Below are 26,516 nucleotides of genomic sequence, written 5' to 3'. Positions count from 1 at the left end.
CGGCACCCAGGCACGCGCGCGCCCTTGTGAGGAAGCCTCAACCCTTCCTTGACTTCAACTTTTCTGCTCAGCAGAGAGCCGGGAACCGAAGGCTCCAGCATCCAAGACAGCCTCCCTCCAACGTCCCCGCCCCTTGCCCACGTGAAAACGCGGACTGCGTGGCCGCGCTCAAGACAGCCGGCGCCGGCAGAAGGGGACCCCTCTGGAACCCCGGAGGCCTCGCAGCCGCCTGGAGAAGAGGATGGAAGGTTGTCGGGGGTTCCCCTCTACCGCCCCCTAGGGAGCCTCAATTCACTCACTCCCTGGAAGCCCTGGACCCACGCCCCTATGAAACCGCAAACCAGGCCTCTGCAACAACGGGAGCGCCCCAACAGCGCGCCACTTCCAAAGAGGCGCGAGGTGGTGCCTTTGGAAACAGGGCTCCCGGCCCCAGGCCTGAGTCATCCGCCACCCCTGCCCCCACCCCAGACGGAAGAAGGCGGCCAGGCGGGTAGAGCAAGATTCGGGCAGATCTGCGACTCCTCTTCCCGCCCCAGGGAGGGGACTCCCGAGCAGAAGATGGAGGCCCCCGAGCGCTTTCGCAGACTCCGCGCCACGCGCCACGCGCCGGACGTTTGTCCCGCCTCTCGGGACAACGTGAGCGCCGGTAGGGACCTCAGTAAGTGGCAGACCCGCCAGGATCAAGCAGGGTGGAAAGGCCGGGGCCTGCGGCAAACCCAGGAGGAGGGGGCATTCACGCCCGCCACCCTCCCTTCGCGGCACTGGCACCCACTGGACCGACACTGGCGTCAAAGGGCACCCTGAACTATCTATGTCCAGTAAGGGCACGCCCTGGGGCACCACAGACATCAAGTCACAGCCACTCCAAAATAATTACAAAAATGATTATCGTAAATAACAGATTGCTTTAATAGGGCGCGAAGCGGCCGCCGCATACAGACGCCTCTGGTCTCAGTCCCACCAGATTCAGTTCACTGCTCGCTTCTTTGCGCTCCGCGTCAGGCCGCATGCTCTTCGTTTAGAACCTTTTGAGCCTTAACTCTTCCTCGCAAACAACTCCTTTTTTCAAACAGGCAAAGTGAGGCGAGGAGCTGAGGGGCTCACAGGTTCCCAAGCTTCCGAGGAGGGCCCGGGTCCACGCCAGTCCCGGCCCGCCAAACGAGACTTCGTGGGCACAGTCTCTAACCTGACAACCACCTGTCCCATTTCACAGCAGGCAAAAGTGAATTCTTAGTCGCCCAACTACCTGAAAGCCACAAAGGTGCCTAGGGTTGAAGGCCACTTTCCTAGCGGTTCTACTAGGGAGCCCGTTAGAGACATGCCTGACTCTCCCCCTGCCCTGCCCCGGGGGGACCCCCGCCCGCCGGAGGCCTCACACGCTTGGCCGTGGGATGGTAGACTCCTGTCACCTCTCCACTAACATCCCGGAGCCCATCCGTACGCACCCTAACCGCTCGGAGCGCAGGCCCGAGGACTAAGGCGGTAGCCTCGTGTCCCCTGAGGCCTTCTCCGCTCCGTGTCCTGGGTCGCCATACACTTCCAGGCTAAGCCCGGCGGCTTTAACTCAGAACTTGGTCGCCTCCAGGCGTGGAGCAGGCCACTGTTGCCAGACGCTGCGCGGACCCGTCTTCCTGCGCCAGTACTGGGCGACAGGCAGCCCGGGCAGCACCCAGGAGCCACCCTGCACGGCCCCAGGCGCCCGTCCCACCCAGCGCCACCCCTCGCCCTTCGCAGCGAGTCCTCCCGCAGCCTCTCCTCTCTGCTAGCCCCCGGGGTCGCATCTGCCCTCCACACAGACACCTCTTTTCTCACCCGTAGGAACTGGAAGCTCATGGTGCCAGCTCTCCAACCCTCTGTGAGTTGAGGAGTTTAAGAGTAGGAGAGACGTAGAAAAAGAGTTCCCCGAGGGCCGAGTCGTGTGCGGTAAACACACGCTTCCAGCGTTTATTTAATTAACGGGAGGGGGAGGGGAAGGGGGGAAATTCACAGCCAAAACGAGCTATCGCGATTGGAAGACTGGCAGGAAAGGTCCTGGTTACTCCTCCCCTGCCCTCCTCCCCTTGGAAACTATAAACTCTGCATTTGAAAAGGGTATACCCTAGGGTTTTAAATTATCTTTGCATATGTATATGACAAGCGGTACGTAGGACTCCTTCAGTCAGAAATTATTTTAAATGTAGCCTACCTCTTACTGGCAAGGGATTTTTTTTTAATTGGTTAGTTTCTAAGACCAAAAGTATTAACATTTCTGGGAATTCTCAGCCTTCATGTCACATCACAGGTTTCCGGGTTCAGCTGAAATTGAACCAGGGGTAGTGAATTCTTGGGGTAGGGGAAGAAAGGGAGTGGGGTTTGGGGTCTTCCTTAAGTGCCAGAGAGATTGGTTTGCACATTACATGCTAATTTGCCTTAAAGAAAGGGGCAAAGTACATGGAAGGAAGGAAGGAAGGAAGGAAGGAAGGAAGGAAGGAAGGAAGGAAGGAAGGAAGGCAGGCAAGCAAAAACTGAGAGCCCAGTAAAATAGAATAAGAAGACTGTAAACACAGAAATAAATGCTGATGGTTGACTCTACCGTTAGTTTAAACATCCCGGGACCCACTGTGATCACCCAGGCCAGGCAGGAGAAATCAGACTTGTACAGAAGCTGCTTCTCATCATCTGAGTTCTTGCTGGTTTTCACACAAAACCTGCCCAGGCAACCCAAACAGCTTCCTTCCAAGAGAGGTGAGTTGAAAACTTATCCAAGATTGCTCTACATATGCCTTAGAAGAAATAAAAAAGCAGCAGCAGGCAAGCAGAGTTCCACCCACCTGCTGGTAACCTCTCCCAGAGTTTCCCAGTGCCCCAGTAGCCTTCAAAGGCAGTGTTTTGTTTTATTTTATTTTATTTTTATTTTATTTATTTATTTATTTATTTGAGATGGAGTCTCGCTCTTGTTGCCCAGGATGGAGTGCAATGGCGCGATCTTGGCTCACCGTAACCTCCGCCTCCTGGGTTCAAGCGATTCTCCTGCCTCAGCCTCCAGAGTAACTGGGATTATAGGCATGCACCACCACACCCGAGCCCGGCTAATTTTTGTATTTTTACTAGAGATGAGGGTTCTCCGTGTTGGTCAGGCTGGTCTTGAACTCCCGACCTCAGGTGATCTGCCTGCCTCGGCCTCCCAAAGTGCTGGGATTACAGGCGTGAGCCACCGTGCCCGGCAAAGGCAGTGTTTTAAATGCACAAAGAGGCTGGGCGTGTGACTCACGCCTGTAATCCTAACACTTTGGGAGGCCGAGGCAGGCGGATTACCTGAGGTCGGGAGTTCAAGACCAGCCTGGCCAACATGGTGAAATGTCTCTACTGTCTCTACTAAAAATACAAAAAATTAGCCGAGTGCCGTGGCGCGCACCTGTAATTCTAGCTACTCTGCAGTGGCACGTGCCTGTAATCCCAGCTACTCGGGAGGCTGAGGCAGGAGAATCGCTTGAACCCAGGAGGCAGAGTTTGCAGTGAGCCAAGATCATCCCATTGCACTCCAGCCTGGGCGACAGAGCTAGACTCGGTCTCAAAAAAAAAGAATGGAATGTGCATTTTTACGGTGCACAAAACAAAAAGTGACTTCAGCACAGCGACACTTTCATGGAAAAGGGTTCAAACATTCATCCCTGGCTACTTCTTGGGCCAAAAAATAGGCAGAATACAAAAATGCAGGGAAAATAAGTCTTCATTGGAGGCCTGACTAGGATTTTGATCACTAATAGTCTAAGAGCGACACATGCCATTCTGTATGTCCCTGCTACAGGAGTAACTGAAAGGTACACCCAGGCAGGAGGATGGGGTGGGGGTAGGGGAGGTGTAGAGAGAAAGCCAACTTTTTACTTATTTACAGTTGGGTTTTGGTTTTTGTTTTTTCTTATTGCGGGGGTTGCAATTAATATATCCTGTTATAATTATTTCTCAAAATAAGCACAATGATCACTGTTAACATCCTGATTTTATTTAAAAATTTAATCCAGAAAGGAAGATTTTTATTGTTGTTGTAGTTACATGTGATACAATCACAGCAGCAGCAATAAAGAAACACGTAACACAGCGGGCCAGGTGCGGTGGCTCACGCCTGTAATCCCAGCACTTTCGGAGGCCGAGGTGGGTGGATCACGAGGTCAGGAGATCGAGACCATCCTGGCTAACACGGCGAAACCCTGTCTCTACTAAAAATACAAAAAAATTAGCCGGTTGTGGTGGTGGGTGCCTGTGGTCCCAGCTACTCGGGAGGCTGAGGCAGGAGAATGGCATGAACCCAGGAGGCAGAGCTTGCAGTGAGCCGAGATGGCGACACTGCACTCCAGCCTGGGTGACAGAGCGAGACCCCGTCTCAAAAAAAAAGAAAAAAAAAACATGTAACACAGTATCAACTTTTTTTTTTTTTCTTTTTTGAGACAGAGTCTCAGTCTGTTACCCAGGCTGGAGTGCAGTGGTGCCATCTCAGCTCACTGCAATCTCCGCCTCCTGGGTTCACGCAATTCTCCACCCTCAGCCTCCTGAGTAGCTGGGACTATAGGAGCCCGCCACCACAACCGGCTAATTTTTGTATTGTTAGTAGAGATGGGGTTTCACCATGTTGGCCAGGCTAGTCTCAAACTCCTGACCTCAAAGTGATTCACCCACCTCGGCTTCCCAAAGTGCTGGGATTACAGGCGTGAGCCACTGCTCCTGGCCAATATCTACTTTTACAATTTAAAAAACCAAAGGATGCCATAACCATTGTTAATGCCCAAATATATTACCTGTCTTCAGAAACTGGAGCACCTTTTCCTGCCACAATACATGAGGATGAAAAATTGGCACTTCAACAAGGTTCCAACCTCCCCAGGGTCCCTTTCCTCGAGATAACACCCACTGGAAGGGTCTGCAAGGAAGCTGGAGCAACACCTTTTTGGGACAGTTCTTTCTCCTTTGTCCACTTTTTAAACTCCCATGAGCCAGACTGCGGTATCTTAACTTTCTCTCCCTCATCTTCCTCACGTGGCACACAAACGTGGGCTTCCCTAGACCCAGTGCCAAGCTCCTGAGTCCTGCATGTAAGAACTCATTTCAGTGGAGCTGCAGGCCCAAAAACAACAGCAATGTGATAAAGGCCAAAATGTCACCATGGCAACCCAGAGATCCAGAGGGGAACTCTAGCCAGCAAAAATCAACACCAAATTAAAACCAGAACCTCAAAGAAAGAAAAAATACTATTCTTTAGATCTACTCTGTATACTCTGTAGTATAAAATAAATATCAATCTCCAAGCCCTTTTCAGTACCAGACACACCAATCAAAAAATTTTAGAGACCATATATATATATATATATTTTCACCTCCACTGAATAAAATCTTTTTTTAATTATTTTTGTTTTTATTTTTTAGATGGAGTTTCGCTCTTGTTGCCCAGGCTGGAGTGCAATGGTGTGATCTTGGCTCACTGCAACCTTCGCCTCCCAGGTTCAAGCGATTCTCCTGCCTCAGCCTCCCGAGTAGCTGGAACTACAGGCACGTGCCACCACACTTGGCTAATTTTTTGTATTTTTAGTAGAGACGGGGTTTCACCGTGTTAGCCAGGATGGTCTCGATCTCTTGACCTTGTGATCTGCCCGTCTCAGCCTCCCAAATGCTGGGATCACAGGCATGAGCCACCGTGCCAGGCCAACATTTCCTTTCCTTAAGAAACTTAGATATGCTTGGCCGGGGCCGGGCACAGTGGCGGGCGCTTGTAGTCCCAGCTTACTGGGGAGGCTGAGGCAGGAGAATGGCATGAACTCGGGAGGCGGAGCTTGCAGTGAGCCGAGATTGCACCATTGCACTCTAGCCTGGGCGACTGATTGAGACTCCGTCTCAAAAAATAAAAAAAAAGAGAAAAGATATGCTTGGCCGGGCACGGTGGCTCATGCCTGTAATCCCAGCACTTTGGGAGGCCAAGGCAGGCAGATCACAAGGTCAAGAGATCAAGAACATCCTGGCCAACATGGTGAAACCCCATCTCTACTAAAAATCCAAAAATTAGCCGGACATGGTGGCGGATGCCTGTAGTCCCAGCTACTTGGGAGGCTGAGGCAGGAGAATCTCTTGAACCTGGGAGGCGGAGATTGCAGTGAGCCAAGATCACACCACTGCACTCCAGCCTGGCGACAGAGTGAGACTCCGTCTCAAAAAAAAAAAGAAAAAAAAAGAAACCTAGATATGCTCAAAAGAGATTCATAACACTTCCCTACCCTAATTTATCCTACGAGGCAATAATGCGTTTTCATTTTGGTTAAAGATGTCCTACTGCTGCGTAAACAGATCTGTTATGCCCTCGTCCAATGTCATTTATTTGCCATTTGGAAAGTTCTTATCCATTAAAATCCTGCACTTAGCCTGGGCAACATGGCAAAACCCCATCTCTACAAAAAATACAAAAATGAGCTGGGTGTGGTGGCATGTGCCTGTGGTCCCAGCTACACAGGAGACTGAGGTGGGAGGATCACTTGACCCCAGGAGATTGAGGCTGCAGTGAGCCATGACTATGCCACTGCACTCCGGCCTGGGTGACAGAGAGACCCTGTCTCAAAACACAAAACAAAACAAAAAAAATCCTGCACTCAGCACAAAGCAGTGGCTCTCAAATAAGGCCCCAGACAAAGAGCATCCCATGGGGAACTTGTTAGAACTCCCCATTCTCAGGCTCCACCTCAGACCCCTTGAAATCAGAAGATCTGTAAGTGGAGCCCGGCAGCTTGTGCCTTGACCAGCTCTCCAGGTGATTCTGGAACACACTGAAGTTTGAGACCCACTGGCATAAATGATTGCTATGAAAACAAGGGTGATATTATTTATTCTCCTATTCATATGTGAGACTTTAAAACTGTGTACGCTGAATCAAACCTGCGTGTTCCAAAACTATAACTGTATAGAATAGGGATTTCTTTATCCCTCACTGTGACTCAGATCTGTGAACCCTTTTTGTGCTGAAGGATGTTCTTTAATCTTATCACAAATTAGGCTTTTAAACAATAACTTTACCCTACTCAACACCACTCATTAAGACCTTGACTTTGTTTTAAATAAATAGTTTTTGGCTGGCTGCGGTGGCTCATGCCTGTAATCCCAGCATGTTGGGAGGCCAAGGCAGGTGGATCACTTGAGGTCAGGAGTTCGAGACCAGTCTGGCCAACATGGTAAAACCCCATCTCCACTAAAAATACAAAAGTTAGCCAGATGTGGTGGTATGTGCCTGTAGTCCCAGCTACTTGGGAAGCTGAGGCAGGAGAATCGCTTGAACCTGGGAGGCGGAGGTTGCAGTGAGCCAAGATTGCACCACTGCACTCCAGCCTGGGCTAAAGAGCAAGACTCTGTCTCAAAAAAAAAGACAGACTGTTGTTTGTTTCACCACCCTGTATTATTGTGCAACGGAAATAGTTATTTCCTTTTATTTTCCCCTCCACCCCAGTTATTTCCAATCAGCTCAAAGTTCCAAGCCCTTCTTTGTCGCCTACCCTTGCTGTCATAGGAGTTGACAATGGCGAGCAAACAGATTGGGCAAGAAGGGGCTTTATCCAGAGTCATGCTTTTTTTAAATATATATATATGTATTTATTTATTTGTTTATATTTTCGAGATGGAATTTCGCTCTTGCTGCCCAGGCTGGAGTGCAATGGCTCAGTCTGGGCTCACCGCAACCTCTACCTCACGGGTTCAAGCGATTCTTCTGCCTCAGCCTCCCAAGTACCTGGGATTACAGGCATGCGTCACCATGCCCAGCTAATTTTGTATTTTTAGTAGAGACGAGGTTTCTCCATTTTGGTCAGGCTGGTCTCAAACTCCTAACTTCAGGTCATCCGCCTGCCTCCGCGTCCCAACGTGTTAGGATTACAGGCATGAGCCACTGTGCCTGGCCGCTTTTTTTTTTTTTTTTTTTTTAAATAGAGATGAGGCTGGGCACAGTGGCTCACGTCTGTAATCCCAGCATTTTGGGAGGCTGAGGCAGGCAGATCACAAGCTCAAGAGATTGAGACCATCCTGGCCAACATGGTGAAACCCCGTCTCTACTAAAAATACAAAAATTAGCCGGGCATGGTGGTGCACACCTGTAGTCCCAGCTACTCGGGAGGCTGAGACAGGAGAACTGCTTGATCCTGGGAGGTGGAGGTTGCCGTGAGCCGAGATCGTGCCACTGTACTCCAGCCTGGCAACACAGTGAGACTCCATCTCAAAAAAATAAACCAACAAATAAATAGAGATGAGTTCTCACTATGTTGCCCAAGCTGGTCTCAAAATCCTGGGCTCAAGCAATCCTCCCACTTTGGCCTCCCAAAGTATTGGGATTTACAGGTGTGAGCCACCATGCCCGGCAGAGTCATTTTGTTGTTGATGTTGAGTTTTTATTAACTGTTTCCACTTGGGAGGCTTCTTTGGTAAATGCATATGGAGGCGCACATTTTTCTTTGTCTCGGACTCTACAAGGCACTGGCAGCTACGGCCTGCTCTAGTGGGGGGCTGAAGACAGAGAGCAAAGGTGGGGGCCATGCTTTATGGCACTCAGCATTAGAAAATAGGGGACTCAACTGCCTTAAATGTCATATTTTATTGAGAGTTGCCCGTGGAGCTGGAAGGCAGGTGGTGTCTGCCTTTCCCAGAATGCACCACACTCTTGTCCCTGAAGCTCGTGGTTAAGACCACAGGTTGGAAGCCAGGTCTAGTCCACACTTTGACTCTGCCATATCTTAATCAAAGTTCTTCAACAACATGGAGGCAACAGTAGTGCCAGCCGGGTGCGGTGGCTCATGCCTGGACTCCCAGCACTCTGGGAGGCCTAGGCGGGTGGATTACCTGAGGTCAGGAGTTCGAGACCAGCCTGGCCAACATGGTGAAACACTGTCTCTACTAAAAAATACAAAAATTAGCTGGGCATGGTGGCGCGCGCCTGTAGTCCCAGCTACTTGGGAACTGAGGCAGGAGAATCACTTGAACCCGGGAGATGGAGGTTGCAGTGAGCCGAGATTGCGCCACTGCACTCCAGCCTGGGTGACAGAGCCAGACTCTGTCTCAAAAAACAAAACAAAACAATAGTGCCTATCTCATAGGGTTGAGGATTAAAGAAGAAAATGTAGGTAGAGTGTTTAGACAGTAATAGCAAAAAAAGGTGTTCGAGCATAACTGTTACTATTGTCATTGAGATTCTCTTCATTCTCATAGCATAGGGGCTCTCTGACCCAGACTGAATCCTATTTCTGAGGCTGACCATCCCCCACACCCCCAGGCCTCCAGGGTCAGGTGCCCCAGCCCTACACTGAGCCACCTCCCTGCACCCCTCATCAGCCAGGTCCACCTCCTAGATCCATCTGCCAAGTCAGTGGTCCATCTGCCAGGTCAGTAGTCCTCAGGTGAATCGGCAAATGAGAGGAGCTTAAGACACTCATTCCTTCATTCAACGGTCGGGACCTCTGCTAGGCTGTCAACCAGCAGGAAACCTGCCTTCTTGCAGCTTCTAGTCCAGGAGGGGATGCACTCATTTATCCAGTCAACAGTTTTTTTCAGGGTCTACTTTGTGGTAGGCTCTATTGCGGGTGCTGGGATACAGAACAGGAACAAAACTGATGACATCCCCAGACTCATGAAGCTTATGTTGACCTGGAGGAGGTAAGCAGTAACGAAACTGTTACAGGCCGGGCACAGTGGCTCATGCCTGTAATCCCAGCACTTTGGGAGGCCGAGGCAGGTGGATCACCTGAGGTCAGGAGTTCGAGACCAGCCTGGCCAACACGGTGAAACCCTGTCTCTACTAAAAATAAAAAAAAAGTTAGCCGGGCGTGGCAGCAGGTGCCTGTAATCCCAGCTACTTGGGAGGCTGAAACAGGAGAATCGCTTGAACCTGGGAGGCGGATGTTGCAGTGAGTCAAGATCGCACCACTGCACTCCAGCCTGGACAACAAGAGTGAAACTCTGTCTCAAAAACAAAAAGAAAACAGTTTAATGGGAGAAAAAAAAAAAAAAAGAGGAAGGAAGGAAAGAAGGGAGAGCAAGAGGGAAGAAATGCTGAGAGGACAAAGGCTTCAGCAGAGGCCAGGGAGCCACGTGGCTGTGCGTGTCTGTAACACAGCCTGGGGAGGGGCTAGGCTAGCTAGGGGTTCCCAACAGCTGGACTGCACCGTCAGGCTGGACTGAACAGCTGACTTTGGAACTGGGGAAGATGGAAGAAGGAGATCCTAACACGAAGCCAAGGGGCAGGAAAGGGAAGGGTGTGGCAGGTCCTGGTGTACCCAGAGACAGAGAGCTCATCTTCTGAAAGGGGCTCCATTGTCCACAGGAACTGGGAGCTGAGATGCACACGTCACTCAACGCATGTTAGCTCCAGAGTATTTGGCCCAGAGTAGATGTTTAGGAAGGAAAATGCTGTTCCATCCTTTGATAATCTCACCAGGTGGTGAGTGGATTTCCTCATTCACTCAGCAGGCAGTTTGCCAGCCCCTCTCCTGTGCCAGGGGACAGTGGCAAAAGAGAGGTTAAGTCCCTGCCCTCGAGAAGCATTGAAAGGAAGACCAGAAGCACCATGTACATAAAACCCTCAGGCCAGACAGTGCTAGGAAGAAAGGCCAAGGGCTGAGAAACCACGGGAAGAGAGGGCATTACAAAGAGGTGCTCAGGTAAAGGAGACAGTCTTTAGTGGAGGCTTGAATGCTCAAAAGGCAAGCACAGGCTGGCGCCGTGGCTCACGCCTGGAATCCCAGCACTTTGGGAGGTCGAGGCAGATGGATCACAAGGTCAGGAGTTCGAGACCAGCCTGGCCAATATGGGGAAACCCTGTCTCTACTAAAAATACAAAAATTAGCCGGCCATGGTGGTGGGCGCCGGTACTCCCAGGTACTCGGGAGGCTGAGGCAGGAGAATCACTTGAACCCGGGAAGCGGGGGTTGCAGTGAGCCCAGATCACACCACTGCACTCCAGCCTGGGTGACAGAGTGAGACTCTGTCTCAAAAATAAATAAATAAATAAAAAGGCAATCACAAAGGAAGTAGACAAAATAGAATAGTCTCCAATTTCCCCACACTCCCATTCACAGAGATAAAAACTACTAGAACACAGAAGTATAATTCTACATTTTTTCTAGTCATAATCTGTATGATTTATGATGTAGAAAACATAACAAATGTTACGTTAAAGCTATAACATTAAACATAATTTTTTTTTTCTTTAAGACAGGGTCTCGCTCTGTCACCCAGGCTGGAGTGCAGTGGCGTGATCTCGGCTCACGGCAAACTCCACCTCCTGGGTTCAAGCGATTCTCCTGCCTCAGCCTCCCAAGTAGCTGGGATTACAGGCACATGCCACCACGCCCAGCTAATTTTTGTATTGTTTGGTAGACATGGGGTTTCACCACATTGGCCAGTCTGGTCTCAAATTCCTGACCTCAAGTGATCTGTCCACCCTCTTCGGCCTCCCAGAGTGCTGGGATTACAGGCGTGAGCCACTGTGCCCGGCTAAAACAATAATTTTTGTTTGTTTCTTGACACAGGGTCTCGTTTTGTCACTCAGGCTGGAGTGCAATGGTGCAGTCACAGCTCTGCAGCTTCCAACTCCCCAGGCTCAGGTGATCCTCACACCTCAGCTTCCCGAGCAGCTGGGTCTACAGGTGCATGCCACCTTGCCCGGTTGATTTTTGTATTTTATGCAGAGAGGGGGTTTCCCCCATGGTGCCCAGGCTGGTTTCCAACTCCTGGGCTCAAATGATCCACCTGCATTGGCCTCCCGAAGTGCTGGGATTACAGGCATGAGCTATCACATCTGGCTCATAATGAATCGTATTTTTTTTTTTTTTTTTTGAGACAGAGTTTTGCTCTTCTTGCCCAGTCTGGAGTGCAATGGCATGATCTTGGCTCACTGCAACCTCCGCCTCCCGGGTTCAAGCAATTCTCCTGCTTCCTGGGTAGCTGGGATTATAGGAATGTACCAACACACCTGGCTAATTTTTGTATTTTTAGTAGAGATGGGGTTTCTCCATGTTGGTCAGGCTGGTCTCGAACTCCCGACCTCAGGTGATCCTCCCGCCTCAGCCTCCCAAAGTGCTGGGATTACAGACATGAGCCACCGCACCCAGCCAAATTCTTTTTTAATAACAATAGTGGAGTCATCAGCCTGGGCAACATAGCAACATAAATTTTTTTTTTTTCTTTGAGACGGAGTTTTCGCTCTTGTTGCTCAGGCTGGAGTGCAGTGCCATGATCTCATCTTAAAAAAAAAAAAGATAATAACTGCCATGTTAGGATGTTAGGATTTTTTTTGTTATGTTATTATTTTTTTTTTTTCAAAGACGAGGTCACAGTATGTTGCCCAGGCTGGTTTTGAACCCCTGGCCCTCGAGCAGTTCTCCCACTTCAGCCTCCCAAAGTGACAGGATTCCAGGTGGGGACCACTGAGCCTGGCCTTTTTTTTTTTTTCACTTTTGTTAGGCTTTTTTCATATGCCGCATGGCTAACAGGCCTACCGCATGTTCCTCACCAGCCCTCTGCATGTACTAGTTCATTTAATCCTTGTATGAACCCCGTGAGGTAGGAAGGATTATATGTTCATTTTGCATTTGAAGGAACCAGGGAACATAGTGGTTTAGTAACTCACCCTTCAGGGCCAGGCAGGTGTCAAAAATGTGTGAACACTAGGTGCTGAGCACACACCCTAACAAGTTGAGTCAAGTTGCCTTTTAAAGTAACCTGTGGCACAAACAAACACATCCACAGGCTATTTAGGGCCTGGGGGCTGCCAGGGTAAGGCTGTAGGAGACTACAGTCTCTAAAAGGTCCCACTCCCTCATCTTCCCTACAGCAATGCAGGAAAAGTGCTAAATCCAGATGTTGTAGGGAGGAGAGTTACTTTACCAGTCCTCAATTTTTTGCCAACAAGATAATCCACTCCAAAACAAAGTGCACATTTGATATGCATTTTTTTTTTTCTTTTTTTGAGACGGAGTCACACACTGTCACCCAGGCTGAAGTGCAATGGTGCAATCTCGGCTCATGGCAACCTCCATCTCCCGGGTTCAAGCAATTCTCCTGCCTCAGCCTCCTGAGTAGTTTGGATTGTAGGTGCCCACCATCACGCCACCGGCTAATTTTTCTACTTTTAGTAGAGACAGGGTTTCGCCATGTTGGTCAGGCTGGTCTCACACTCCTGACCTCAGGTGATTCGCCCACCTCAGCCTCCCAAAGTGCTGGGATTACAGGCAAGAGCCATGGCACCTGGCCTGGAAATGTCACCTTTAATCATATAATGAGCTGACCTCTATCCATGTGCCTTCTTCTGCACCCTCTTACCTGTTTAGTTGATTCTATTCCTATGATTCTGTCCCACTGAGTCTATTCCTATGTTGATGCCAGACTGTTTTGATTATTGTAGCTTTCAGCCTTGTTTCAATTTCTGCCTCACCTCCCTGGTTCAAGTCTTCCAGTAAGGTTATAGAACCAATGTGTCCTGTTCTTCCCCACCTTCCAACACATAAACAAATCTTGCTCTAATTTTGTGTGGAATTACTCAGAATGGGTAGATTTAAAGACTGGATATCTTTCTACTAATGAGGCTGAGATAAGGTCTCTTTTCAGTCTAGAAAGGGCAAGCCCTGGGGCAGAACTCTTATATTAAAGCAGTAGCTCAACCAAGGTGATTTAGTGCCCCCGACCCCCCAGGGGACATTCAGCTAGGTTCGGGGATATTTTTTGGTTGTTATGACTAGGGAGGGTGCCCCTGGCATCTAGTGGGTAGAGGCCAGCGATGCTGCTCCACATCCTACAAGCACAGTCCCCACAACAAAGCATTATCTGGTCCAAAATGTCAACAGTGCTGAGGTTGAGAAACCCTGGGTTATCAAATCAAAATCCAAACAGGTGGCCCAGAGGATGGCCACAAGGGCATAGAGTTCTCAAATGACTTACCTGTGCCTCTGGCCTAAGGCTTCTTCTGACTTCTTTCAATGAAGGCAGCACAGGACACAGTGTGAGAGTGCCCAGGCTTCCCACCCTGAGTGAGGCTGAGCAGCATGCCAGGGTCAGGTCCGAGTTGTTAGGATCAGTCTCCCTTTCCTCTTAGGTACCCTCTACAATGGTTAGAATCACAACGACCTCCATAAAATTAGCCTTTTCCATATATGGATATATATTTACTTTCTTTCGTTCTTTTTTTTTTTTTTTTTTGAGACGGAGTCTCGCTCTGTCGCCCAGGCTGGAGTGCAGTGGTGCAATCTCAGCTCACTGCAACCTCCGCCTCCCAGGTTCAAGCAATTCTCCTGCCTCAGCCTCTTTAGTAGCTAGAACTACAGGCGCATGCCACCACGCCCAGTTAATTTTTTGTATTTTTAGTAAAGACGGAATTTCACCGTGTTAGCCAGGATGGTCTCGATCTCCTGACCTCGTGATCCGCTTGCCGCAGCCTCTCAAAGTGTTGGGATTACAGGCGTGAGCCACCGCGCCCGGCCTTGCTTTCTTTCTTTTCTTTTTTTTTTTTTTTTTTTTGAGATGGAGTTTTGCTCTTGTTGCCCAGGCTGGGTCTCAGCTAACTGCAACCTCCGCCTCCTGGGTTTCAGTGATTCTCCTGCCTCAGCCTCCTGAGTAGCTGGGATTACAGGCACCTGCCACCACGCCCAGCTAATTTTTGTATTTTTAGTAGAGACGGGGTATCACCATGTTGGCCAGGATGGTCTCGAACTCCTGACCTCAGGTGATCCACCTGCCTCGGCCTCCCACAGTGCTGGGATTACAGGCATGAGCCACCGTGCCCAGCTGCTTACTTTCTTTTTTAACATTTTAAATCAACCTTATAGAGATCTAGTTTACAAAGTATAAAATGCACAGATTGACTGGGTGCAGTGGCTCACTCCTGTAATCCTAACACTTTGGGAAGCTGAGGTGGGTGAATCACTTGAGGCCAGGAGTTCAAGACCAGCCTGGCCAACATGGTGAAACTCTGTCTCTACTTAAAATAGAAAAATTAGCCAGCCATGGTGGTGGGCACTTGTAATCCCAGCTACTCAGGAGGTCGAGGCAGGAGAATCGCTTGAACCTGGGAGGCGGAGGTTGCAGTGAGTCAAGATCGCACCATTGCACTCCAGCCTGGGTGACAGAGCGAGACTCCATCTCAAACAATAAAATAAATAAAATAAAATAAAATAAATAAAATAAAATGCACAGATTAAGTGTTGGGTTTATAGGTGTGAGCCACCATGCCTGGCCCAGAATAATGTTTGACGAATGTCTGGGCACCACGTGTGCCTTCATCTTGACACCTAAGGTAAAACATCATAATGTCCAAGCGAAGACTTGGGGGATCCCTATGAATATCTCTGGAGTCCTTGGTGGAACAGGTGAAACTTCTGAGCTTGGGCGCCTAATTCCACCAGGAAGACTTTAAGCCAGGCCACAGAGGAGGGCAGGAGGGCTGAGTGGCATCAATAATGAGGCTGAGACCCTGCCTGGGCACTGACTCTGTGCCAGGCACAGTGCATTATGATTTCTGGGCATTGATCTAGATAAGATCCTCCTCACATCCTTGAGATGGAAACATGGGTTTTGACTATTTCACCCACAGGGGAGTTGGAAGACTGTCCAAGGCCCCAGAGCCAAACCTCAAACCTTGGGTCCAGAGCTTGGTACTAATCAGGATGCCCTCCTGCCTCCCACAGGAAGGGGAAGCCCTCTTGCCTGTGAAAGGTGGGGTTCAGCTTAACCCGTAATGAGCATTAGTGAAAGATTTGTTCCTCTGGGGCTCGCTGGGCATGGAACAGGCACCGCCAGGAGGTCAGGGATGCGAATGCCCAGCCCTGCACAGCAGGAACCCCACCTGACCTGGGCCCTGTGCACGAGGTCATCTGAGCTCACGATGCCCTGCGAAATGGGTCCTTTGCATATTTCTATTTACAGACGAAGAAACTGAGGCTCAGGGAGGTTAGGAGGGAACTTTCAAACTTTGTCAGTGTCAGAGCCAGCAAGGCCTCAAGTGCAACCAGGACCGAGGCAGCTGGCTCCATGTGAGGCTGCACTGACCTGGGCTCCCAGGGCTCCAGGTTCAACACACCTTCATCCCTCACTGGAAGCGACCTAACCGCTCCGTGCCTCAGTTTCCACACTTTTAAAATAAAAATGATAGCCGGGCGTGGTGGCTCATACCTGTAATCCCAGCACTTTGGGAGGCTGAGGTGGGTGGATCACTTGAGGCCAAGAGTTCGAGACCAGCCTGGCCAACATGGTGAAACCGCATCTCTACTAAAAAAAAAAATAACAAAAATTAGCGGGACAGGGTGACACCCGCCTGCAATTCCAACTACTTGGGAGGCTGAGGCAGGAGAATCGCTTGAACCCAAGAGGCGGAGGTTGCAGTGAGCCAAAATTGAGCCACTGCACTTCAGCCTGGGTGACAGAGCAAGACTGTGTCTCAAAAAAAAAAAAAAAAAATGAAAATGATAGTCTCAACCTCTTGGGATTTGGGGGAGAGATAAGTGAAAAGTAATGTCTGCAGAGCGCTTGGGGGGCTTGGAAAGCCAGACCCTTCATCCTAACAAAGGCCTCATTCAGGCTGTGCCCAGGGTCTGCATGTGTCTGTGGCATGGGCACCCGGGAAGGCCTAAGTGGTCCCCTCTCAGGCCAGGTGTTGAATCACATGCATCACCTTTCAGACTGGCCACCCAGGTCTGCCCAGGTCCCTCCATGCTGGGATTCCCCACCTCTGCCCCAGTTGTCAGTCTGGTACTACTCGTGCATTCATTCCACAGATTCCCAGGCCCTGTGCTGGGGAGCTGACAGTCAACCAAAGAGGCCAAAATCTGGCTGGCGTGATGGCTCATGCCTGTAATCCCAACAATTTGGGAGGCTGAGGAGGGAGGATCGCTTGAGCCCAGGAGTTCCAGAGCAGCCTGGGCAACATAAGAAGACTCAGTCTTTACAAATAATAGAAACATTAGCTAGGCATGGTGGCACGCGCCTGTGCTCCCAGCTACCCAGGAGGCCGAGGTGGGAGAATTACTTGAGCCTGGGAGGTCAAGGCTGCGGTGAGCCATGATTGTGCAGCTGCACCCCAGCCTGGGCGACAGCGAGACCCTGTCTCAAAGGAAAAAAAAAAAAAGAGGCCAAAAGTCCCCGTCTTCAGGGGGCTTCCCATCAGCAGTGGGAGATAAACCTTCGCACTTGGTGGACAGTTCCATAACCAGCCCAGCATTTACAGAGGTGATACAGGAGGGTGCTATGGGAGGCTACGGGTGGTCTGGTCCAGTCCAGGGGTGAGAGAGCTTCGCAGCAATCCTGAGGGTCTTGAAGGATGGAGAAGATTCTTAGAGGAAGCAGGGGGAGGGGAAGGGATAGCAAGGCCCTGGGGCACCCAGAGCGCAGCCAGAATTGGAGCACTAAGGGTGGGGTCAGGAGCTGGTTCTTTCAGTCCACAAACATCCATCCTCTTATCTACCTTGCTCAACAAAGCATTTGGACCACAGCGAGTGTTTAGTAAATACAATGCTTTTCTTAAGCTGCATGGGCGGTGGATAAGACTTTCTTGTTCCTGTAACAGATACACTCTGAGCACCTCCCAGATGCCAGGCCTGGCTTGGGGACCCCGGGGAACAAAAGCAACAAAGCCCCTGATCTCACAAAGCTTACCATGATTGGGGAGGATAAACCACCACAAACAAATACTTAGGACACTGTCAGGCAGCACTCGGAAGGAAAGAGAAGAGGCATGGTGTCTTACAGGTCACAGCAAGTCCTCTCTGTGAAGGTGACTCCCCACTGCACACTTCGGAACCCCAGAGGCAGATGTTTAGAGATGTCCCCTTTAGGGCCAGGCAGGCGGCTCAAGCGAGATTCTCACACCAGGTGCTAAACCACTTGCTTTAAGATTAAACTATTCCCCTGCTTGATTGCAATACATTTTAATATAGCCTGTGGCCCAAGCAAAAGCCACCCCACAGGCTGTTTAGGACCTAAGGGCTGTGAGCATTTGGGAAGTTCAATGCTACAGAATGTAATGGATCCATCCCCCATAGTATCTATAGGACTTACAGAATCATACAGGTACATGCTATAGGGTAAATGCAAGAAGGGAGGGTGTAGTGTCCAAGAGTTTTTAGCTAATGCTACATTTAGGTTCTCAAATGCTCCCATCAATTGAATTAGACCCCTGCCGACAGCGAAGAAGAGAGCCTGTGTCCTGGTAAGTTCACCTGCAATGGATGTTCCACTTGGTACACTATAACGAGTAGGAACTCCCTAGCTTCTCCACAGAAATAACCAGGATTAAGAAGTCTGTAGCCCTTGAGTCCTTTTTCTATATACTGTATTTAAGTACATATTTCTGCACACAGCTTTTTTAAAGAAGATCTTACTGCTCTTTTACATGAATTTGCCAAGCAACATTCCTGGCCCTTCTTCGACGTTATCTACAGCTATGTCTCATTTTCTGTTTGTTTGTCATTTTAGCATCTGCACGCCCTGATGGTAGAAATGGTATGGTGATGACAACTCTTCTGGTATTTACTGTATTTACTGTATTTACCTGTATTCCTTCTTCAGTGAACTACCTGTTTAAGCTCTTTGCTCATGTTACCATTGCACTATCTTTTTAGTGTTCTTTCTCTTTTTCTTTTTCTTCTTCTTCTTCTTATTATTTTAAAATGGAGTCTCACTCTGTTGCCCAGGCTAGAGTGCAGTGATGCAATCTCTGCTCACTGCAACCTCTGTCTTCAGGGTCTGGTCCAAGTGATTCTCCCGCTTCAGCCTCCGAGCAGCTGAGATTACAGGTATGGACCACCAAGTCTGGCTAATTTTTGTATTTTTCTTTCTTTTTTTTTTTTTTGAGACAGAGTCTTGCCCTGTCACCCAGGCTGGAGTGCAGTGGCGCGATCTCAGCTCACTGCAACCTCCGCGTCCCAGATTCAAGCAATTCTCCTGCCTCAGCCTCCTGAGTAGCTGTGATTACAGACATGCACCACCACACCTGGCTAATTTTTGTATTTTTAGTAGAGATGAGGTTTCACCATTTTGGCCAGGCTGGTCTTGAACTCCCAACCTCAGGTGATCTGTCTGCCTTGGCCTCCCAAAGTGCTGAGATTACAGGCACGAGCTACCACACCCGGCTTAATTTTTGGATTTTTCATAGAGATGGGATTTTGCCATGTTGGCCAGGCTGGTCTCGAACTCCTGGCCTCAAGCGATCTGCCCACCTCGGCCTCCCAAAGAGCTGGGACTACAGGCATAAGCCACTGCTCCCAGCCTTTTTATTATTATGTTTAAATGGTGCTCTACATATTTAAAGAAACTTCTCTAGTAACCAACTATAGAAATTATCCCTGAAAGTGTAGTTTCTTTTTTTTTTCTTTTTTGAGACGGGGTCATGCTCTGTCACCCAGGTTCAATCACTCAATCGGGGCTCACTGCAGCCTCCTTCCTGGGCTCAAGCGATCCTCCCACCTCAGCCCAGTGAGTAGCTGGGACCACAGGAGCATGCGAGCACACCCAGCTAATTTTTGTATTTTTTGTAGTGACGGGGGTCTCACCGTGCTGCCCAGGCTGGTCTCAAACTCCTGGCCTTAAGCGATCCTCCTGCCTAGGCCTCCCAAGATGTTGGTATTATGGGCATGAGCCAGCGCACCTGGCCCAGTCTTCTTTTTATTAGTCTTGTATCAAGCATTCTCATAGAATTTGTTTTTTAGGTTTGGGTCTTGAGCCCGTGTGGAACTGTGGAATGTGCGTCTATATGTGTTTGGGGTTTGAGGAGGAAGCCTCATGTTACTGTTTCCAAATGAATAGACTTCCAGTCGATTGGCCTAATAGCATTTACTTAAAAATCCCTCCCATTTGAAGTGCTGTCTTCATCATTTCCCTGATTCCTGCATATTCTTGGATCCTTGCTGGACTCTGCCATGCTGTGGGTGAAACCGTCTGTTGGACACAGATACCAGATGGAGCGCAAAGGCCTTCGCTTTGTTTCTCTGCCTCCTGTCACCGACTCCACCCTCCACAAGAACTTTACAATCTCTTGGATTTCTTCAACTCTACACGATTCCCTCCTCCACCAAAAAAATGTTTTTCCTTTAATTTTGAGCAGAATTACTCTTAATTTGTAGATGCCTTTTGAGAGATCTGAGATCTTTATATGAATGGGGCTGGTCCCTTTTAGGTATAGCTGGAACAACAACAAAAAAAGCCAGCTCTTTGGTGCAGAGCCCGGGGGCTAAAAAAAATAAAATTCCAGACAGGTGACCGAAGGATGGCCACAAGGGCATAGAGTCCTCAAATGACTCACCTGCGGCTCTGGCCAAAGGCTTCTTCCGGATTCTTCTGCTCAGGGCAAGGGTGTGGCAGCACCAGGCTCCCAGCCCTGAGGTGAGGTTGGAGCAGCACCCAGGATAGGGTGCAATTTATTTTCAGTGAAAGAATTGTAGCCTCATTCCACATAGGAACTCTTCCCATGGGTAGGAATCAGATGTATTAAAAAACAATCGCTAATCAGGTATTGATCACTTTTAGGCACTCTCATTGTTTGAAAAATCATAGTAGCTTTCATTCAACAAGTATTTCTCCTACTCCTTCTGTGTCCTAAGGGTGGGTATATGGCAGTGTGTGTGTGATGATTACTTCCTGGCCTGGGAGAAAAGCAATGAGCAAATAAGTAGTAAGATGCATGGCCCAGCATCTGGAGACAGGGCCACAGGGCAAAGTAAAGCCAGAGGGGGAGGACACCTTAGGCGCTGGAACCATTTCTTTTTCTTTTCTTTTCTTTTTTTGAGACTGAGTCTTGCTTGCTCTATCACCCAGGCTAGAGTGCAGTGGTGCGATCTCGGCTCACTGCAACCTCCACCTCCCAGGTTCAAGAGATTCTCATGCCTCAGTCTCCCTAGTAGCTGAGATTACAGGCAGGTGCTACTATTCCCAGCTAATATTTGTACTTTTAGTAGAGACGGAGTTTCACCATGTTGGCCAGCTGGTCTCCAACTCCTGACCTTAGGTGATCCGCCCACCTCAGCCTCCTGAAGTGCAGGGATTACGGGTGTGAGCCACCACACCTGGCTCTGCTGGTGCAATTTCAATAGGCTTGTTGGGGAGGCCTCACACAACTCATATGTTAACAATCACAACCTGGGATTACTTTATTTCTTTATCATTTATTAGCTTCTTGTCTGTATCTTGCACTGGAATAGGAGCCTGTCAACGGCAGTGACCTCATCTGTCCCCATAGGCCTGGTTGACGTTTAACACATGGTGGGCTCTCACTGCTGGTGGGAAGACTCAGTGAAGCTGCTATCAACCAGCAAGATCCAGGCCTCAAGAAAAAGTAGATTAATTCAGAGAGGACCAGCCACTGCCTTCCACACAGTGGAGATAGCCAACCTCAAACTTTAATGATCCATTGGTTTTGGTCCAGTGGTAGTTCAGTTCCACTGGATCTGGGGCCCTGGGCCTGGGATTTTGCATTTCTAGCAAGCTCCAGGGTGGTTTGGTGGCCCTGCCCGGGGATCACCCTTTGAGCACAGCCCTTGAAGACATTCATTTAAGTGCTTTACAATGTTTGCCAAGTTTCCAAAGCTTTCCAGCTCTTCCTCTGGTCTCATTTAAAAGCACAGAATTGAAAAGGGGACCTGTTGTTAGATGGTAAGAAATTATTATTCATTTATTATTATTTTTTTTTTGAGATGAAGTCTCACTCACTCTGTTGCCCGGGCTGGAGTGCAGTGGCATGATCTCTGCTCACTGCAACCTCCCCCTCTCAGGTTTGAGCAATTTTCCTGTCTCAGCCTCCCCAAGTGCTGTGATTACAGATGGGAGTCACAGAATTAGTAAGTGCCTGGCTTATTTATTTATTTTGAGATAGGGTCTCACTCTGTCACTCAGGCTGGAGTGCAGTGGCACAATCATGGCTCACTGCAGCCTCAACCTCCTGGGCTCAAGCAATCCTCCCACCTCAGCCTCCCAAGTAACTGAGACCACAGCCTTCCACCACCACGCCGTGCTAATTTGTGTGTGTGTGTGTGTGTGTGTGTGTGTGTGTGTGGAGATGGGGGTCTCACTCTGTTGTCCAGGCTGGTCTCAAATTCCTTGTCTCAAGCCATTCCCCTGTCTTGGCCTCCCAAAGTGCTAAGATTACAGGCACAAGCCACCGCACCCAGCCCAGAAATTTTTATTAACGTGTACTGGGAGTGACGATCACACTGGGGGTTAGAAAAACAAACAAGCAAGAACGCCTTTATCTGCTTAGATGGACACTGATATATTTCTGGGTAAAATGATATGAGGTCGGGGTGTGTTTTACAATACTGAGAAAGGAGGGATGGGTGGAGGAGAGGGATGGGTGAACCCAAGCGGCAGAAAATGTGGCAATTGGGACCCCCATGTGTAGGCCAGGCACAGTGGCTTACATCTGTAATCCAAGCGCTTTGAGAGGCTGAGGCAGGAGGATTGATTGAGCCCAAGAGTTCCAGACCAGCCTAGGCTGTTCTCTACAAGACCCCATCTTTACAGGAAATTTAAAAATTAACCAGCCATGGTGGCGTGTGCCTGTGGTCCCAGCTACATGAGAGGCTGAGGCAGGAGGATTGCTCAAACCCAGGAGGTTGAGGCTGTAGCAAGCAGCGTTTGTGCCACTGCACTCCAGCCTGGGTGACAAAGCGAGACCCTGTCTCAATTTATAAAAAAAGAAAAAGGACCAGGCATGGTGGCTTACACCTGTAATCTCAGCACTTTGGGAGGCCCAGGCAGGTGGATCACTTGAGGTCAGGGGTTCAACACCAGCCTGGCAAACATGGTGAAACCCCGTCTCCAGTAAAAATACAAAAATTAGCCGGGCATAATACATGTCTGTAATCCCAGCTAATCCAGAGGTTGAGGCAGGAGAATAACTTGAACCCAGGAGGCGGAGGTTGCAGTGAGCAGAGATCGTGCCACTGCACTCCAACCTGGACAATAGAGGGAGACTCTGTCTCAAAAAAAAAAAAAAGAAGAAGAAAAAGAAACAGGATCAAGCACAATAGCTGCTGCTCTTATTCTAATTAACATCAATATTACTTAAAGGGCAGGGTTGGGTGCAGTAGCTCCCACTTGTAATCCCAGCACTTGGGAGGCCTAGGCAGGCAGGAAGAATGCTTGAACCCAGGAGTTCAACCTGGGCAACATAGACTCCCATCTTTACATACAATTTTAAAATAATAAAAATTGGCCGGGTGCAGTGGCTCATTCCTGTAATCCCAGCACTTTGGGAGGCCTAGGCGGGCAGATCACTTGAGGTCGGGAGTTCGAGACCAGCCTGACCAACATGGAGAAACCATGTCTCTACTAAAAATACAAAATTAGCCGGGCGTGGTGGTGCATGCTTGTAATCCCAGCTACTCGGGAGGCTGAGGCAGGAGAATCGCTTGGATCTGGGAGGCAGAGGTTGCGGTGAGCCGCTATTGTGCCATTGTACTCCAGCCTGGGTAACAAGAGTGAAACTCTGCCTTAAAATAAATAAATAAATAATAATAATAATAATAATAATTAAGGCCTGGTGGTCAACGGTTGTGCCTGTACACTATGTGTAGAAGGGTTTCAGATCAGACTCAGAGGTACTCATTTTGTGGGTCATCGTCTTCTCTTTCCTTTCTTCCTTTCTTTCCTTTTTTTCCCCCCCATTGGAGGGATGGTTTAATTTCTTTCTCCTCCCATGACCACACCCAATGCATAGCCATCAAAATTCGCTACAGAAAACCCTTGCTATTAGCATTTTCTCTTAACAATAATATTTACTTACAAAGGAACAATTCCAGATCTAAGGGAACCTTGTTTATGGTGGCTGCCTGGAAGTGGGGAAGGCAGGTGAGTGGTGGGTGGGTAAAGACAGAGACTTGCATTTTTTTCCACTTGATAACTTTGTTAGCTTTTGGTATTAATGTATTTTTAAAATCCAGGAAGGCATACGTATATTTTGGTTATAAAATACTCTTAAAATACGTATAAGTGTATTGCTATGGAACACATAAATGTCCATCTTCCTGGCTTTTTCCCAGAATTGAACATTATTCCTGAGGTTAATAGGATATTTCTCTCAGACTCTGCCCTGGTAGGTGCTCTTCCCATACCAACAAGTAGGAATTGCCTCACTTCTCCCCAGAAGGAAACATGGTAAATATCCTGTGAGTCCCTTTTCTATATATTTAAGTACATATATCTGCATGCAGCTTTTTTTTTTTTTGAGGTAGAGTCTCGCTCTGTCACCCTGGCTGGAGTGCGGTGGCACCATCTCGGCTCACTGCAACCTCCACTTCCTGAGTTCAAGTGATTCTCCTGCCTCAGCCCCCTCTAGTAGCTGGGATTACAGGTGCCCGCCACCACATCCGGCTAATTTCTGTATTTTGTAGTAGAGATGAGGGTTCACCATATTGGCCAGGCTGGTCTTGAACTCCTGACCTCAGGTGATCCACCCGCCTCGGCCTCCCAAAGTGCTGGGATTACAGGCGTGAGCCACCACGCCTGGCCTCACATACAGCTTTTATAACGAGGATCTTATTCTTTGCAATTTTATATAAATCTACCACCTGGCAATATTCTTGTCCATTCTTCTGCATTATTATCTATGCCCGTATCTCATTTTGTTCTCTACTAGCCTTTTCCTCTAGTTTTGTTAAGCTGAAACTGACAAATAAAAGTTATGTATATTTACAGTGTACAACATGTTTTGATATATGTATAATACAATTGTGGAGGCTAGGCACGGTGGCTCACGTCTTCTTTTTCCTTTGGGAAAAAAATATATATACACACATATATATAAATATATGTACATATATACACACATAAATATATATGCATATATATACACACATATATATCAATATATATACATATATACACACATAAATATATATGCATATATATACACACATATATATAAATATATATACATATACACACACACACACACACACACACACATATATATATTTGAAGGATTCCTTTTGTGCCCACAAAGATTTTTCTCAGTTTGCACAAACTTGTACTTGGCCTCCTCAGGTGTAATACGATGTACAGCAAAGCGACCCTTGGTGTCATAGATCAGACGGAAATTCTCTCCCGACTTGTCAATGCTGTTGACATCCATGAATCCAGCAGAGTAGGTTATATCAGTACGGACCTTGCCATTGGTCTTAATGAACCGCTGCATGCAAATCTTCTTTACTTCATTTCCAGTGAGGACATACTTAAGTCTGTTCCTTAGGAAAATGATGAGGGGGAGACACTCTCTCAAATTGTGGGGACTGGTGGATGGACGAGGAGCAAACACAGCGGTCAATTTATTCAGCATCCAATGCTTTGGAGCTGCTACCTGCTTCAGATGCTTCTTGGGACTACGAGCCATGGCTGCATTAGGCAAGGAAAGAGGACCTCCGTCTTCCGGTGCGCGTAGCCATTGGGGCCCTAATTTTTATATTTTGCAGAGTCGGGGTCTCCCTGTGTTGCCCAGGCCAGTCTTGAACTCCTGGGCTCAAGCTGTCCTCCCACCTCAGCCTCCCAAAGTGCTGGGATTTCAGGCATGAGCCACCGTGCCCGGTCTTTTCTCTTTTTTTTGTAAATACAGAAAAGGTCTTGCTCTGTTTCCCAGGCTGGAGTACAGTGGCACCATCATAGTTCACTGCAGCCTCCAACTACTAGGCTCAAAAGATCCTCCCACCTCAGTCCCCCAAGTATCTGGAATTACAGGCTTGAGCCACCACGCCCAGCATGCATTTTTTAACATCTGGGGAAAAGTCCACCTTAAGGAATGTAAGTTAGTTGATACATAAAAACAATAATTTTCTCCTGTGGTAGGAGACCAAGATTTGCAGGATATGTTATTCTAGTAAACAAGAAAATATTCCAGGAGAATTTAGAATTTTATCAGGTGGCAGCAAATCTATGAGACACCCCCACTCCCCAGGTGTGGTGATTAAGGGAAAGTCTTGTAAGCCTGAATAGCCCATCCAGGAGACAGGTAACAAAAGCACTGGCACATAAACCATAACCAAGACAACCCAGGGCATGGGCATGATTTCTGCTTCCTGGGTCTAGCTTATTTACATTTTTATTTTTATTTTTATTTTTATTTTTATCTTCAGACACGGAGCCTCCTGTCACCCAGGCTGGAGCGCAGTGGCACAATCTTGCTCACTGCAACCTCCGCCTCCCGGGTTCAAGTGATTCTCCTACCTCAGCCTCCCGAGTAGCTGGGACTACAGGCGCGTGCCCTCATGCTCGGCTAATTTTTTTGTATTTTTAGTAAAGACGGAGTTTCACCATATTGGCCAGGTTGGTCTTGAGCTCCTGACCTCATGATCTGCCCGCCTCAGCCTCCCAAAATTCTGGGATTACAGGCATGAGCCACCACACTGGCCGGGTCTAGCTTATTGAAAGGTGGCTTGGTACCAATGTTTAAATAAAAGCAACCAAAATGAGGACTGCTCTGTTACTCACAGACTCTGGGTTACTCAGGCATGGGGTCACAGCACCTACACAGATAATTGATGGAAGCAGAGGCTTTT

General features: G+C 48.6%; 1 pseudogene; it reads right to left on the bottom strand.

The window, feature by feature from the left end:
* Positions 1 to 17,231: 17,231 nt before the first annotated feature.
* Positions 17,232 to 25,496, bottom strand: LOC100991989 (small ribosomal subunit protein eS4, X isoform-like; annotated as a pseudogene).
* Positions 25,497 to 26,516: the final 1,020 nt, after the last annotated feature.

Source organism: Pan paniscus, chromosome 21, assembly GCF_029289425.2.
Source record: "Pan paniscus chromosome 21, NHGRI_mPanPan1-v2.0_pri, whole genome shotgun sequence".
NCBI classification, from domain to species: Eukaryota; Metazoa; Chordata; class Mammalia; order Primates; family Hominidae; genus Pan; species Pan paniscus.
This window is presented reverse-complemented; position numbering and strand designations above follow the sequence as displayed.